Source organism: Musa acuminata, chromosome BXJ1-2, assembly GCF_036884655.1.
Source record: "Musa acuminata AAA Group cultivar baxijiao chromosome BXJ1-2, Cavendish_Baxijiao_AAA, whole genome shotgun sequence".
NCBI lineage: Eukaryota > Viridiplantae > Streptophyta > Magnoliopsida > Zingiberales > Musaceae > Musa > Musa acuminata.
In genome coordinates, this window is record NC_088328.1 from 13,753,165 (window position 1) to 13,770,209 (window position 17,045).

Consider the following 17,045-nt stretch of genomic DNA (forward strand, 5'->3'; position numbering starts at 1 on the left):
TCTCTTTGGAAAAAGTTGGAAGGTCTATATGAAAGAAAAATAGTTGGCAATAAAGCTTTATTTATTAGAAAACATGTAAACCTGAAATATAAAGAGGGTGCTTCTATTGCTGAGCATTTGAATGAAATGCAGAGTATCACTAACCAGTTATACTCTATGAAAATGTCTCTTGATGATGAGTTACGGGCATTATTACTTCTCAGTTCATTGCTAGAAAGTTGAGAGATGTTGAATCTTAGATTTTGATAATGAAACCAATCAATATGTGTTTATGTTTTAATCTGTATTTTGAGTGACGCAGAATGCTTCGATCAGGATGAGACAATTAAAGCAGGAAGAATCAAGTTGGGCCGGAGGAACATGTCAAAAGATTGGACGTCAGGCCGGTGGATCGATCGACGTATCAATAGAAGGCTTCGGGCCATAGATTCGGGCATCGGGCCAAGAAGAGCAGAGATTGTGCCAAGGATATCGGAGTTGCAGAGTCAACTGGCCAATTGGGCAATAGGCCGCAAGAGAGGACAATGCGTCGAAGAATCAAACGAAGCGTCGAGGGACCAATGACATGCCGGGCAACTTGATTAGATGCTTAGGATTAATTGTCTAGATCGAAGTATGTTTTACATGTGCAGGATTAACTATGATAGCAAGACATGAAGCAAACTGAAGTCCCGGAGTCAAGGACGTGACATCGTTAGGAGTTCGAGAGTTCGTTAGAAGTCTGGACGTTCGTTGGAGGTTCTAGCGGAACCAGCCGAGAAGTCGCAGAGCTTGTCAAGAAGCTCATCGGAACTCGCCAAGTGGATCATCGCAAGTCCAGGAGCTTACCGGGAGTCCGGCGGAACATTGCCGAGAGTTCATCGGAGGTTCACCGGAAGATCGTCGGAAGCTCGCCGGAAGAATAGACTTACAGACTTAGTTTAGCTTAGAATATGTCTTAGGAATCGTAGTTAGCACGTAATTGGGCTTGGATTGGGCCAACCCAATTACGGGCCAGCTAGGCCTATGTAAGAACTATGTTAGGCCCAATAAGAAGACCAAACAGTGCCCCAAGAAGACTCACCGTCGTGGCACAGTCTTCGAGACTATGTCAGGCAATGGTACCGCCAGTCTAGGTGGTTGTATCGTCGATGGCAGGGTGTCAGGCTATGGTACCACCAGTCTGGGTGGTGGTACCATCCAACACTGCACCCCAGGCGATGGTACCGCTAGACCTGGGTGGTGGTACCACCCAGGATAGTGTCAGTCAAACTAACACTGGGCGGTGGTACCGCCCGTGACCCGGGAACCCGGGATGAGATGTTTTTAGGCTTTAAGTTTGAATCAATTTGAAACCTATAAATACCCCTCTCATCCTTGGTTAAAGAACACAAGCACAAAGAGTTTAAAAGCAAAGAAACACTATAGAAATCCCTTGTGAGAATCCTCCTCAAGTTCTAAGTATTAGAATTCTATAAGAGGAGTGTGAGTGCTTGTAAGGGTTGTCTCCTAAACCCGGTAAAAGGAGAAGAGGGGTGTAATAAGGAGGATGATCTCCGCCTAGTAAAGGAAGATCATCAGTGGATGCCGGTGGCCTCGATGGAAGAGGAATCAGAGGAGTGGATGTAGGTCACGATTGACCGAACCACTATAAACTCCCATCTTCTCTGGTTTGCATTTTATTTCCTGCTATTACCTTACTACAAACCCCTTTAATAGCTTACTGCCTTCAATACATTTACGTATGCGTTCAAGTTAAGTTTTCGAAATCGGTTTTACGTCGGAAATGATTTTTATCATATGAGAGATTTGACAAAGTTGACGTTTTTATCCGCTGCACTAATTCACCCCCCCCCCCCTCTTAGTGCTCTTGATCCTAATAGGAGACACTAGTGATTTCTCTCAGTAATTCTACACCAGATGGTGTTGTCACCATGAGTCAAGTAACAAGCAGTCTGTTGAATGAGAATTTGAAAAGAAATAATTCAGCAACATCTTAGAATGATTCACAAGTACTTATCTCAGAGAACAAAGGAAGGTCAAAGTCAAAGGATAGAAGCAGTTCACGTATGGGTAGAAGCAAGTCAAAATTAAGAAAAGATATTATTTACTATAACTATAGTGAGAAAAGATAATACAAGAACCAATGTAAGCAACCTAAGAAGAGTAAGAAAAAGGGAAAAGAAGTGGAGTCTATAGAGTCAAAAGACAATATCACAGTTACAGTGCAGGGTGGTGATTATTTGATTTTATCTCATTCTGATGATATTTTTTATTATGTGTGTCAGGATCTTGAGTGGGTGATTAACACATGTGATTCTTATCATGCTACACCACGAAGAGAGTTTTTTGTTACATATAGGTCTAGAAATTTTGGTGTTGTTAAGATGGGTAACTATGGCACGATAGACAACATTGGCATGGGTGATATCCATATAAAGACCAACCTTGGCTACAAATTGGTGCTTAAGGATATGAGGCATGTTTTGACTTGAGGCTAAATTTAATTTCAGTTGGAAGACTAGATGATGAAGACTATGATAGCAGATTTCACAAAAGGTAATAGAAGCTCAATAAGGGTTCTCTTATTGTGGTTAGTGGAAAGAAATGTCACACTTTGTACAGGTTGTAGGCCAAAGCTTGTGATGAATAGTTAAATACTACAGAGAAAGACTTTTGCATGGAGTTGTGACATAGGCGATTGGGACACATGAGCGAGAAGGGGCTGTAAGCTCTTTCCAAGAGAGAGGTATTGCCGGACCTCAAAGGTACACATTTGAATCCTTGTATTGATTGTTTGGCTAGTAAACAACATAGTTTCATTTGCTAGTCTGGCTATATCTAGAAAAACACATGCCTTAGACCATGTTTATATAGATATATGTGGTCCTTTTTGAATCGCTGATTTTGATGATGAAACCAATTGATAAGAGTTTATGAATTGATCAGCGTTTTGAGTGATGCAGGATGCTTCAATCAAGGAGAGATATTTAAAGTAGGAAACATGTTAGAAGATTGGACGTCGGGCCGGAGGATCGGTCGATGTATCGACAGAAGGCTTCAGACCATGGATTCGGGTATTAGGCCAAGAAGAGCGAATATTGAGCTAAAGATATTGGAGTTACGGAGTCAACTGGCCAATTGGACAGTCGGTCGCAAGAGAGGACGATGCGCCAAAGAATCGGACGAAGCGTCGATGGACCAATAACATGTCGGACAATATGATTCAAGCTTAGTAATAATTGTCTAGATCAAATTATGTTTTTACATATGTAGGATTAACTATGATAGTAAGGCATAAAGCAAAATGAAGTCCTAGAGTCAAGAACGTGATTTCGTTAGGAGTTCAAGAGTTCGTCGAAAGTCCAAACATTCATCGGAAGTTCTGTTGGAACCAACCGAGAAGTCCAGGAGCTTGCTAAAGAAGATTGTTGGAACTCACCAAGAAGATCATCATAAAGTCTAGGAGCTTGCCGGAAGTCCGCCGGAACATTGCCGAGAGATCGTCGGAAGTTCACCGGAAGATCGTCGAAAGCTAACCGAATGAAACTAGACTTGCAGACTTGTTTAGCGTAGTAAATGTCTTAGATTTTGTAGCTAGCATGTAATTAGGATTGAAATTGGGCCAACCCAATTATGGGCAAGTTGGGCCTATGTAAGGATTGTGTTGGGTCCAATGAAAGGCCTAAACAATGACCCAAGAAGTGGCACCGTCATGGCATAGTCTTCGAGACTATGTCAGGCGGTGGTACCGCTAGTCTGGGTGGTGGTACCGCCTAGTGGCCTAGTGCTAGGCGATGGTATCGCCAGACTAGGTGGTGGTACCACCCAGCGCAATGTAAGTGTCAGACTAACACTAGCGATAGTACCACCCAGTACAGCCGGTGGTACCGCCCGAACCCAGGAAACCCAAGATGAGATTTTTTAGGCTCCAAGTTTGAACCAACTTGAGGCCTATAAATACCCATCTCATCCCTGGTTAATAAACACAAGCATAGAGAGTTTTAAAGTAAGAAAATGCTGTAGAAATCACTTAAGAAATCTCTCCTCTCGCTTAAACTTGGAATTCTGTTTAGAGAGGAGTGTGTGTGCTTGTAAAGGTTGTCTCCTAAACCTGTGAAAAGGAGAAGAGGGGTGCAAAAGGTAGTTGGTCTTCGCCTATCGAAGGAAGACCGATAGTGGATGCCGGTGGCCTTGATGGAAGAGGAATTGGTAGAGTGGTTGTAGGTCACGACGACCAAACCAATATAAAATTAGCGTATTCTCTAGTTTGCATTTCTATTGTTGCCATTTACTTTACTGTAAACTATTTTACTTGCTTACTACCTTCAATATATTTATGAACACATGTTTCAAGTTAAGTTTCCGAAATCGATTTTTATCGTATAAAAGAATTTTTCGAAACCGACGTATTTTACCGCTGCACTAATTCAACCCCCCCCCCTTAGTGCCGACTCGTTCCTAACAGTTAGTATCAGAGCCATATTCGTTTCTTATTTGGTTTAACAACCAAGAGAAATTGCTCATTTTGGCTTTCAAGAGGGTCACTCTCTCATTCGTCCTCCCTTATTCAATGGGATGGACTACACTTTTTGGAAAACTCGAATGAGTTTTCTTACTTTCTTTAGATTTGAATTTATGAAATATTATTGAAAGCGGTTTTAGAAGGTCTTCTCTTCCAAGGAACCATTGGAATAATTTGGAGAAGAAGACTTTTTCGTTAAATGCTAGAGCTATGAAAGCTCAATTTTATGCTTTAGATAAAATTGAGTTTAATCGAATTTCTATGTGCGAAACGACTTTTGACATATAGCACGCTCTCAAAATTACACACAAAGGCACTAATAGAGTAAAAGATTCAAAGATTAATTTTTTAATGCATGATTTCGAGCTATTTTAAATGAAGCCGAGCGAAACTATTGTTGACCTATACACCCGCTTTATGGATGTCGTCAATAGTTTAAAAGTTCTTGGCAAATATTTTTCAAATCTTGAACTTGTGGATAAAGTTTTACGCTCACTTTCTAAAACTTGGGAATCAAAAGTAACAGCTATTTAAGAATAAAAAAACTTAAAATATTTACCAATTGAAGAACTTGTAGGGTCTTTGATGACCTATAAAATGACGTGCAATGCACATGAAGAACTTGAGAACCACCTTCCAAAGAACAGGAAGGATTTCGGACATTGAACAAAAAAGACCACTCGAGTGAAAGCTCAAGTGATGATAAACTTGAACTTCTCACAATAAAACTTAAAAAGTACTTAAAGCAAGAATCAAAAAATAAAAATAAATTGAGGAAGAAGAAAGCAATTTAGGATGAAACGAGTATCTCCGAAGACAAAGAGCAAACCAACAAAGGCGAGATGGCAAACTATACCTTAACGACATTTGACGATGAGGTAATCAAAATGCTTTAATTTATTTCAAAATTACATGATGCTTTTCAAGAATTATTTTTAATTTAGTTTAGAATAATTATTTTTCTTGAGAATTACATGTTTAGTGAAAATGCAAAAATAAAATTGGATCATGCTTACCTTTTTAGTGATTTTAAAAATAATTATGAAAATTACATGTTTTATGATAAACAAAAAAAATGATTTTGATTAAAGATGCTTTATGTTTGATGAAATCATTTTCGATGATGCATAATGATGTAATTATGTAATGAAAATATTAAAATTTTTAGTACCATGGTGATTTTATACTATGCATGAGATTTAAAAATGATGCATGATGATTTTTGTGATTTATGCCTTATTGATCTTTGATGTAATAAATCTTGCACTTTCAATTTTAAATGTTGATGCATTTATTTATTTGGCATAAATGAAATAAATCATATGAATTGAAACAACTAAAAAGAGGAAAGATTTCTCCTTGAAAAATTTAGTTTTCCCTAATTTATCGATTTTTCTAAAAAGAAAATTAATGAATCTATTTATATCACATTTATAAATCTCTTGAAAATGATTTTGATGATTTGAATTTGAATGAGTTTTATCAAAATCATGATCTTGATTTCTTGGAATTACATGAGAATTTTTTTTAATCAAGATCTCTTCTTTGTATTTCTACAATTTTTTTTGGTATTTTATTTAAGAGGAGATTTAATATATGAATCATGTCTTTTAGTATTTACATGATCTTATCTCTCATGACATGATGTATTTTTGTATAACACCTTGTATTCATCACCCAATTAATTTTTCTTGATGAGACGAAATGAATGTGATGATATAAAAGTATGCATGAAATATGGGATATAATGTAAATTGACATTTAGATACCATTATGATTTAAAATGCTATGATTTATTACCAAAATGATTTATCATGAATGCTTGAATATCATGTATGATATGCCCATAGTGATGATTGATTTATTTTTGGTATCATGCATAAAGTAAGAATGATATGTAAAGTTTTAAAATTACGAATGTTGTAAATATAATGTTGCACAGACAAGATTGATACTTTACCTTTGTCATGCTTTGAAAATTATTGTAAAGAAAAAAATAGATACAAAATTATATTCTTCCCTTCTTTTTGACAATAATAAAGGGGGAGATAGCTAGCTTGCACAAGTCAAGAAGATGCAAAAACTTTCTTGCTTACACATCAAAAGAGAAGCAAAAATTACAAATGTACATATCGCAAAAAGAGAAAACTTTTTCATTTGCTCAAAAGCAAGAAATCCTATCTTGCAATCTCAAGAGAAGCAAAAATGATATCTTGCCTATCTCAAGAAGCAAAACTTGCAACTTGCACACTGCAAAAGGAAGCAAGAATTGCTACTTTGCACACTTCAACAAGAATGCTATCTTACATTTGTTTTTAAAATATTGCTAGCTTGCATGATGATATATGGAGAAAGAATTGGTAGAAATGCAAAAATGCTAGCTTGCACGTTTTAAGTAGATGCAAAAACACACTCTCTTGCATATATCAAAAGGTGTAAAAAGTTTGCAAAAAACTCACTAGCTTGCATAATGCAAAACTTGTTAGCTTGCTTCATGTAACACTTGCTAAATTTTCTAGCTTATAAATTGCATGATGATAAAACTTGAAATTATGTTTATTATGCAATGACTTGAACTTGTTTGTCTAAAACACTTGATAATTGAACTACTCCTTTTTGTTGATGACAAAGGGGGAGAAGTATGTTGATGTTATGCATGATTTTATCATGACATGTTTGCTTTAATTTTTGAATCCAAGAGTTATACGGCATATTGATAGGGGGAGTTTGTTTAAACTCCAGGAGTTAAGTTTAACTCCGTCATCAATTGGTTGTCATTATAAAAAAGGGGGAGATTATTGAATCTCATATTTTGATGATGAAACCAATTGATAAGTGTTTATGAATTGATCTGTGTTTTGAGTGACGTGGGATGCTTCGATCAGGGATAGACATTTAAAGCAAGAAGAATCATGTTGGGCCGGAGAAACATGTCAGAAGATTGGACGTCGGGCTGGAGGATAGGTCAACGTATCGACAGAAGGCTTCGAGCCATGGATTTGGGCATTGGGCCAAGAAGAGCGGATATTAAGCCAAGAATATCGGAGTTGCAGAGTCAACTAGGCGATTGGGCAGTAGGCCGCAAGAGAGGACGATGCGTCGAAGATTCGGACGAAGCATCAATGGACCAATGACATGCCGGACAACATGATTCAAGCTTAGTAATAATTGTCTAGATCGAAGTGCATTTTTACATATGTAGGGTTAACTACGATAGCAAAGCATAAAGCAAAATAAAGTCCCGGAGTCAAGAACGTGATTTCGTTGGGAGTTCGAGAGTTCGTCGGAAGTCCAAACGTTCATCGGAAGTTCTGCCGGAACCAATTGAGAAGTCCAAGAGCTTGCTAAAGAAGCTTATCAGAACTCGCCAAAAAGATCGTCGTGAAATCCAGGAGCTTGCTAGAATCCATTGAAACATTACTGAGAGATCGTCGGAAGTTCGCCGGAAGCTCGCTAGAAGAAACTAGACTTACGAACTTGTTTAGATTAGTAAATATCTTAGATTTCGTAGTTAGCACGTAATTAGGATTGGAATTGGGCCAACCCAATTATGGGTCACTTAGGCCCATGTAAGGACTGTGTTATGCCTAATGAAAGGCCCAAACAGTGACCCAAGAAGTGGCATCGTCGTGGTATAGTCTTTGAGACTATGTCAGGTGGTGGTACCGCCCAGTATAGTGTCAGTGTCAGATTGACACTGGCGATGATACCGCCCAGTACAGGCAGTGGTACCGCCCGAACCCAAGAAACCCGGGATGAGATATTTTTAGGCTGCAAGTTTGAATCAACTTAAGGCCTATAAATACCTCTCTCATCACTGGTTAATAAACACAAGCATAGAGAGTTTTAAAGTGAGAAAACACTATAGAAATCACTTGAGAAATCCCTCCTCTAGCTTAAACTTAGAATTCTGTTTAGAGAGGAGTGTGTATGCTTGTAAAAGTTGTCTCGTAAACTTATGAAAAGGAGAAGAGGGGTGTAAAAGGTGGTTGGTCTTCGCCAATTGAAGGAAGACCAATAGTAGATGCCGATGGCCTCGACGAAAAAGGAATCGGCAGAGTGGATGTAGGTCACGATGACCGAACCACTATAAAATTGGCGTGTTCTCTAGTTTGCATTTCTGTTGTTGCCATTTACTTTACTGCAAACCATTTTACTTGCATACTGCCTTCAATACATTTACGAACACGTGTTCCAAGTTAAGTTTCTGAAATCAATTTTTATTATATGAAAGAATTTTCCGAAATCGATGTATTTTACCGCTACACTAATTCACACCCCACCCCAAACACCCCCCCCCCCACTCCTCTTAGTGCCAACTCGTTCCTAACATTCCTTTAAGGATAAAAACTCTTGGTGGATCTGTTAATGTTCATGATATGCACTTTATTTTATCACTTTTATAGATAATTTTTTTTAAAAAGTTTGGGCCTATGCTATGAAGACCAAAGATCAAGTTATTAATGTCTTCAAAAAGTTTCATGCTAGAGTTGAAAGGGACACAGAAAGAAAATTAAAATGCATAAGATCGGATAATAGTGGTGAGTACGTAGGATTGTTTAATGATTATTGTAGGTCACATAATATCCAACATGAGATGACAGTTCCTGTTACACCTCAGTATAATGCAATTGTAGAGAGGATGAACCACACCATTATGGAAAAGATCTGTATGCTTTCACAGGCCAAGCTACCTAAAAAGTTTTGGGATGAGGCTTTGAGGATTGTAGTTGATGTGATCAACTTGTCACCATGTACAACCCTAGATGGTGATGTTACAGAGCATGTATGGTCAGAGAAAGATGTTTCCTATAAGCATTTGAGAGTTTTTGGTTATCATATATTTGCACATGTTCCAGACAATGAGAGGTCCAAGCTAGATGGTAAGATAAAAGAATATATTTTTCTTGGCTACTCACAAGATCAGTTTGGTTACAGGCTTTGGGATCTAGAAAAGTAGAAAGTGTTTAGAAGCAGAGATGTGGTCTTCTTTGAGGATCAAACCTTTGAGGATTTGAAGAAGAATGCACCAGCAAAGACTTCTATAGAAGGATTAGCAGATTGTGACCCAGTTACTCCTCCAATATATCAAGGTGATGGGGAAGATGTGTAGGAAGATGGTGTAGAGTCTGATGTTGATCTACCCGTAAGACATATTGAGCAAGAAGAAGTTGGAGAGCAACTTCCCGTAGAACCTCGGTTGAGAAGATCTTCTAGACAATGTCAACCTTCCAAAATATACTCTACAGATGAGTATGTGATGCTTACTGATGTAGGTGAACCAGAGAGTTACCAGGAAGTAGTTGGAAGTGAGCAAAAAACGAAATAATTAATTACTATGCAGGAAGATATGAATGCTCTTTAAAAGAACCACACATATGATTTGGTGCAACTACCAAAGGGAATGAAGGCCTTGAAAAATAAATGGGTTTTCAGGTTGAAGACTCAAGAATATTATTCTTAGCCAAGGTACAAAGCTAGATTGGTTGTGAAAGGCTTTGGTCAAAAGAAAGGTATTGACATTAAAGAGATCTATTAAAATATCTTCTATTCGTATTGCTCTTGGTATTGCTACTAGCTAGGACTTGGAGATTGAGCAGTTAGATGTGAAGATAGCTTTCCTTCATGGTGATTTAGAGGAGGAAATTTATATGGAGCAACCAGAAAGCTTCAAAGTCAAAGGTAAAGAGAACTTTGTTTGCAAGTTGAGGAAGAAGTTGTATAGGCTGAAGCAAGCTCCAAGATAGTGGTATAGAAAGTTTGATTCATTTATGACTGAAAATGGATACAAAAGAATAGCTTTAGATTATTGTGTGTACATCAAACAATTTGGTAAGGATTTTATTATTCTCTTATTTTATGTTGATGACATGCTTATTCTTGGGAAAGATATGTCTAAAATTGAAAGGTTGAAGAAGAAACTGAGTGAGTCTTTTACAATGAAGGATATGGGGCCAGCAAAGCAAATACGAGGCATGCAGATTTCCCATGACAGAGAAAACAAGAAGATTTGGTTATCACAGGAGAAATACATCGAGAAGGTATTGTAAATGTTCAGTATGAGCAATGCAAAGCCAGTTAGTTCTCCTCTTGTAGGTCACTTCATGTTATACTTAGAACATAGTTCGTTAAGTGATGAGGAGAAAGAAAAAATGCAAAAGGTTCCTTATGCTTCAGTAGTTGAAAGTTTAATATACACGATGGTATGTACGAGGTCAGACATCGCATATGCAGTGGGTGTTACTAGCAGATTTCTTGCAAATCCAAGCAAAGAGCACTGGGAAATAGTGAAGTAGATCTTTAGATATCTCAGAGGTGGACCACACATGTTACATAGATACATATATGACGAGAGATATAGATACGAGGAAGTCCACATCAGGTTTTGTACTTACTTTTGCAGGGGGGCCTATGTCATGACAATCTAGATTGTAAAGGCGTATTGCTCTCTCTACCATAGAGGTAGAATATATTGCTGCTATAGAGGTTTGCAAAGAAATATTATGAATAAAAGAATTCTTAAAAGAATTAGGATTGAAATAGGAAAACTATGTTGTGAATTGTAACAACCAGAGTGCCATCCATTTGTATAACAACTCAACTTTTCATTCTAAGTCAAAGCATATAGATGTCAGATACCATTGGATTTAAAATATACTTGAAGAGAAGTAGTTACAACTTTAGAAAATTCATATAGATGATAACAGAGCAGACATGTTGACAAAGACCTTACCTAAAGAAAGAAGAAGATATGCCAATAGCTAGTCGACATGGCTTCACATTAAGGAGTCATGGGACAGCCTCCCTTATGGGCTGAAGGGGGAGGTTGTTGGACTGACAACCCATAAGTTCAGCCCATAGCCTATAGTAGATTCTTGCTATAATTACTTAGGAAAAATTTGGATATTATGCATAGTGATATAATCCTTGTATCATAGTTATTCTCTTACGATTATTGCTTGGGTTTTGTGCAAAAGACTTTGAGATTTATATATTCATTATTCTTATAGTGGATTATCTCTGGTTTGCCCCATGGTTTTTACCCTTCACGTTGGAGGGGTTTTCCACGTAAATCTTGGTATTCTATTTGATTGTGATTCTATTTAATTCCGCTATGTATTATGGCCTTATAATATTTGTTCATATATATAAGTTTATTTCTCTTTATATCCCATTATCACAATGCATTATAGAACTACTTGATTTAAAAATAGGAAGAGAGTAACGAGAAAGTAACTTTTGTTGGATAAGAGACAAGGGATTACTAAGACGATGATGTCATACATCAATTGGAGCTGCAACTAAAGAGTGAACAGTGGGCTGGGTTATTTGTGGAGCTGACAATCATTCGTAAATGTTGCCTCTATTTGGGCCTTGGACCAAGGATGCCCCCGTGCTCAATTCCTTACAAGAAATGAATTAGGAAAGAATTCAATTGAAGTATTATTGTGTTTGCAAAATTAAGAAACAGTGATGAGGTTTCTTTTAATATGAGGGACACATAGAACATCATCGAGTGTAAAGATTGTAGTATTAGAATTAAGCGTTGTAGAACCAGTATGAGTTATAAGAAGTCCTTTACCATCACTGATAATGATATCTTCATTCCCGTCATAGTTGTTGTGAATAGACAAATTCTGAAGATCAAAGATGATGTGATGGGAGGCGCTAGAGTCCACAATCCAATTGGGTTGGTTAGTAGTCAAAGTAGTTATGAGATTCACTTGAGACCATTATGACGAAGTAGGGAGTCGAGGTCAAGACCAACAAACTTTAGCGGAGTGTCCAATTTTATCACACAGTTAGCATACGACTCTTTGTTGGCTTGTGAGGGCAGGACGCCAAGGCTAATGGTTATTGAAGTTGCCACTTTGCGAGAAATTATGATGATGAGGATAAGGGGGGGTTTGCTTGGGGCCCATAGGGTCAAGAGATATCTTGGCCAAACCTTTAGTGATGTTTATATTGTACTGGTTGCTCTTCCTTTTGGACTTGTGATTGACTTGAGCTGTGATTGTCGGTCCAAGCAATTTGTCATCGTGTTGCAAATACATCTTATAGTCAGTCAACTTGTCATAGAATTCTTCAAATGACATTGGAGAGTCACGTGCCTGAATTATGGTTATCAATTCCTTGTACTCATCTCTAAGGTCATTAAGGGTATGGATGATGACTTCTTCATCACATAGGGAATGACTTATCAAAACTAAGTCATCGATGATAACTTTGACATCTTATAGATAATCAGTTATAGTACTTCCCTCTTATTTTTGTTGAATCTTAGATTTTGATGATGAAACCAATTGATAAGTGTTTATGATTTGATCTGCATTTTTAGTGATATAGAATGCTTCGATCAGGGAGAGACAATTAAAGCAGGAAAAATCATATTGAGCCGGAGGAAAACATATTAGAAGATTAGACATCGGGCTGAAGGATCGGTCGACGTATCGATAAAAGGCTTCGGGCCATGGATTCAAGCATCGGGCTAAGAAGAGCAAATATTGTGCTAAGGATATCGGAGTTGCAGAGTCAACTGGTTGATTGAGCAATAGGCCGCAAGAGAGGACGATGCGCCGAAGAATCGGACGAAGCGTTGAGGGACCAATGACATGCCGGACAACATGATTAATGCTTAGTATTAATTGCCTAGATCGAAGTATGTTTTACATGTGCAGGATTAACTATGATAGTAAGGCATGAAGCAAAATGAAGTCTCAGAGTCAAGAATGTGATTTCGTTAGGAGTTCGAGAGTTCATCGGAAGTCCAGACGTTCGTTGGAAGTTCTATCATAACCAATGGAGAAGTCTTAGAGCTTGATAAAGAAGCTCATCGGAACTCGCCAAGAAGATCATCGTGAAGTCTAGGAGCTTGCCGGGAGTCCGCTGGAACATTACCAAGAGATCGTCGGAAGTTCACCGGAAGATCGTCGAAAGCTCGCCGGAAGAAACCAAGACTTACGGACTTGTTTAGCTTAAGTATATCTTAGATTTCATAGTTAGCATGTAATTAGATTTGGAATTGGGCCAACCCAATTATAGGCAGTTGGGCCCATGTAAGAACTATGTTGGGCCCAATGAAAAGGCCTAAACAGTGCTCCAAGAGATGACACCATCGTGACATAATCTCCGAGACAGTGTTAGGCGGTGGTTCCACCCAGTGCAATGTTAGTGAAAGACTGACACTTGCGGTGGTACCGCCCGGACCTAGGAAACCAGGGATGAGATGTTTTTATTCTCTAAGTTTGAATCAACTTGAGGCCTATAAATACCCCTCTCATCCCTAGTTAACACACATAAGCACAAAGTATTTAAAAGTGAGAAAACACTGTTGCAATCACTAGAGAAATCCCCTCCTATAGTCTAAGTTTAGAATTCTGTTTAGGAGGAGTGTGTGCTTGTAAGGGTTATCTCCTAAACCCGGTAAAAGGAGAAGAGGTGTGTAAGAAGGAGGTTGATCTTCGCCTATTAAAGGAAGTTCGATAGTGGATGCTAATGGCCTCGATGGAAAAGGAATCGACGAAGTGGATGTAGGTCACGACGACCGAACCACTCTAAAATCTGGTTTGCATTTACTTCTTGCAATTTATCTTTATTGCAAATTGAATTCCTCCTTCACTAAGTTTCCATACAATTTCAAGTTAACATCTTTACGAAATCGGTTTTATTGTAACGAAGTTTTTAAACCGACATTATTTTACCGCTGCACTAATTCACCCCCCTCCCTTTAGTCCTGACCTCTTTCTTAACAGTTTTGTTTTTATTAGACTGGATAGAAGACTGAGCTTGCGAGTACATGAATAATTCGCCAAGATTTGTAGCTTATATCATGCTTCCGTAATAGTCGCGCATGAAGATATAAATGCAGTGACGGATCCAGCAACTGAGGCTTGAATAGCTTAGAGGATGAGACGATCTTGACGTAGCCATAGTTTGTGAGTTGGATTTGGCACTGGATTGGGTACTCCAGGGATGTTAATTATGGCTAGTGGACAATTGAGAGAGCCGTTAATATAGCCTAGTAAGTCATATCCAAATAGGAGATTAGAAAATTAGGCCCGTCATGATACGCAGTTGCCACTTTTGATAACTTGAAAAGGATTAGCATGGCAGCATTGATGGAGATAAGTACTGTATGTGGAGAAGTACTATGATTCCCTACTGAAACAGTAACTGGAACATCAGAGGAAGATAACAAAGATATTCTGAGGATGTATACTGATCCGAGAGGCTCAAGATGAGAGTTTTAGTCAAGTTGTCGATGTGTTAAAGGTGAGGCCTGTGATCGAAGAAGCACAATTGCTGAAGGAAGAGAAGCAGGAGATCTTAGTTGATCTAAGGAAGAGATCTATTAGTGGAGGAACTGGGCTACGGCTATGGATCTGTGAGATATCTATAGTTTTTGTCGCAAATGTTGTGGCTGCAACTCCAGTGAATCGCAGGGAGAAGGTTCGACTCTACCTATGCAGGAAGAAGGTGGGGGTGCTAATGTGCTTTTTAGGAACTTTGATGTCACCGGAAAGTGCAGGAGGAGAGACAAAATTGAGGGATCTTCTTGTGTCCCACTTGGCGTGGATAGCATAGAAGTTGATGTCCTTGAAGAGGCCTTTAGAGGAGGAAGACCACTGAGTCTTGTGCCCCTGTTACCGATAAGGAGAACCATTGTTTTTCCTTATTGAGGAGCGAAGGACAGGAGTTGGCGACGAAGGATGCTATTGTTGTTGCAGCAACGATAGTGATGGGAAGCAATTTGATTAAGAGCAAGCAAGGAGATCGATCAGCCGGTGGCGATGGCAGAGAGCAGCCATCGGAGGAAAAAAGAAGGTCACCGAGTAGCAATGACAACCTACTATCATGGATCATGGTACCGCAGAGGCGGGTCTTTCGTGCGTGCATCGGATTTTTGCATCGGATGAAAGCCTTGGTCATCAGCATATGAGGGCTATGTTCCACCAAGGGAAAAGTTCGTATGCAAGTACCTGTGAGTCTCATGGGAGGGACTTGATCATACAGAGGTATGATCAAAGCAGCTGGAGAGTTGGATTGCTCCAGAGCTCATATTCGCTTAAGGGAGCCCATCAAGTCAGAGGACTAGGTCGAGTAAGCGAACGTTGCTACCAAGGAAGCTAAGGAGAATAAAATCGGTGCAAACCCTACAATGTGATGGCAGAGGCCATGCAAGGGAGTTGCAGTCTGTCTTTCCATCGACCAAAGGGAGCTACTTGGATAACACAGAGGTGTTGAAGCAGGGGGTCGAAAGGGGCGAGGAAGCGATGACGAGTCCAAAGGGACTTAGCTACCCAAAATCAAGTATCAGTTAGACTGGAGGTGGACTCAGAGGAGCGCCATGGAGACATATCTACTGATCGTGAAGAAAAGGGATGCAGATGCGAGGCGACGGATAGTAGGGCCATGGGCATGGCAGCGCCATGGTACCGCAGAGGCGGGACTTCCGTGAAAGGCATTGATCCCTTGCTCTCATAGAGGGAGAGCGCTTGCTCGTAAAAGGGGCCGAGGAGGCAAAGCATACAGAGGCAAACTCCAAGTACCGAGACAAGGCTGAAGGGCAGAGGCCAAGGAACTTCGTAAGACCGGTGTCAATGAGCTTCTCATCAAGATAGCCGAAAGTGAAGGACTTCGGGTCATGCAAGAGTACATAACCAAGGAACGAAGCAGGCAGTACGCGGTGATGTACCTTTGCTACTCAGTGGAGTAGGCGGCAGGGTTGATGGAGAAGACGGTACAATCCCAAAGGTGACCAAACCTATGAGAGAATTACTCCAAGTTAGGGTGAAAACTTCCTGCATTCCAGAAGTTCGATGGCATTGAGAAGGTGAATCACAGTAACTAACTCAACGCAAGGAGTGCAAACACTTCAAGTGCTTTAGAAGTGTGAGCAAAGAGCAGGCGAAGGCCAGTAACCAGCTCAATGCATGAAGTACAACTTCGAGGAGGCGGGCGAAGTCAAGTAACCTTTGCCTTCTCAACTCTTAAGAGAATGGGCGAAACCAAGTACCCCAATTCTCTTATCTATCCAGCAGAGGAGCTCTGCACAAGTTCAAAGACCCTTCGAAGATAATGAAAGACAATAGTTGTCAAATCCTCACCAACGGTGATCAGCGCTATTGAGAGTAGATTGTCCGCTTCATTTCCCAACGAAATGCCAATCGAAAGCGGAAGTGATGCGAACCTACTTGGATGTGACAACTAAGTTAAAGAAGAGTCAATGAATAAATTTTATGGAGGAAGGACCCAAAACTTCAGAAGTTTGCGAGACGATGCTCGTTAAAGCTCCAACAAGTATCCACCCAGTTCAAGCAGCATGAGGAATTTGAGAGACTGGCGTAGTAAGGATGGCCTTTTCCTTCATCTGGGGGATCCGCAGGAATCAACAAGGATCAACACAACTCAGCCAATCCCACACCAGAGTCAGAGTCATTGGTGAGTTGAAGCAGTATGGCGGATCAAAGGTTCGACTACTCAAAAACAGCAGCGGAGAGCAGCTGGGAGCCAAGAGGTGCATTGCAGTTGGAGCAGAAGA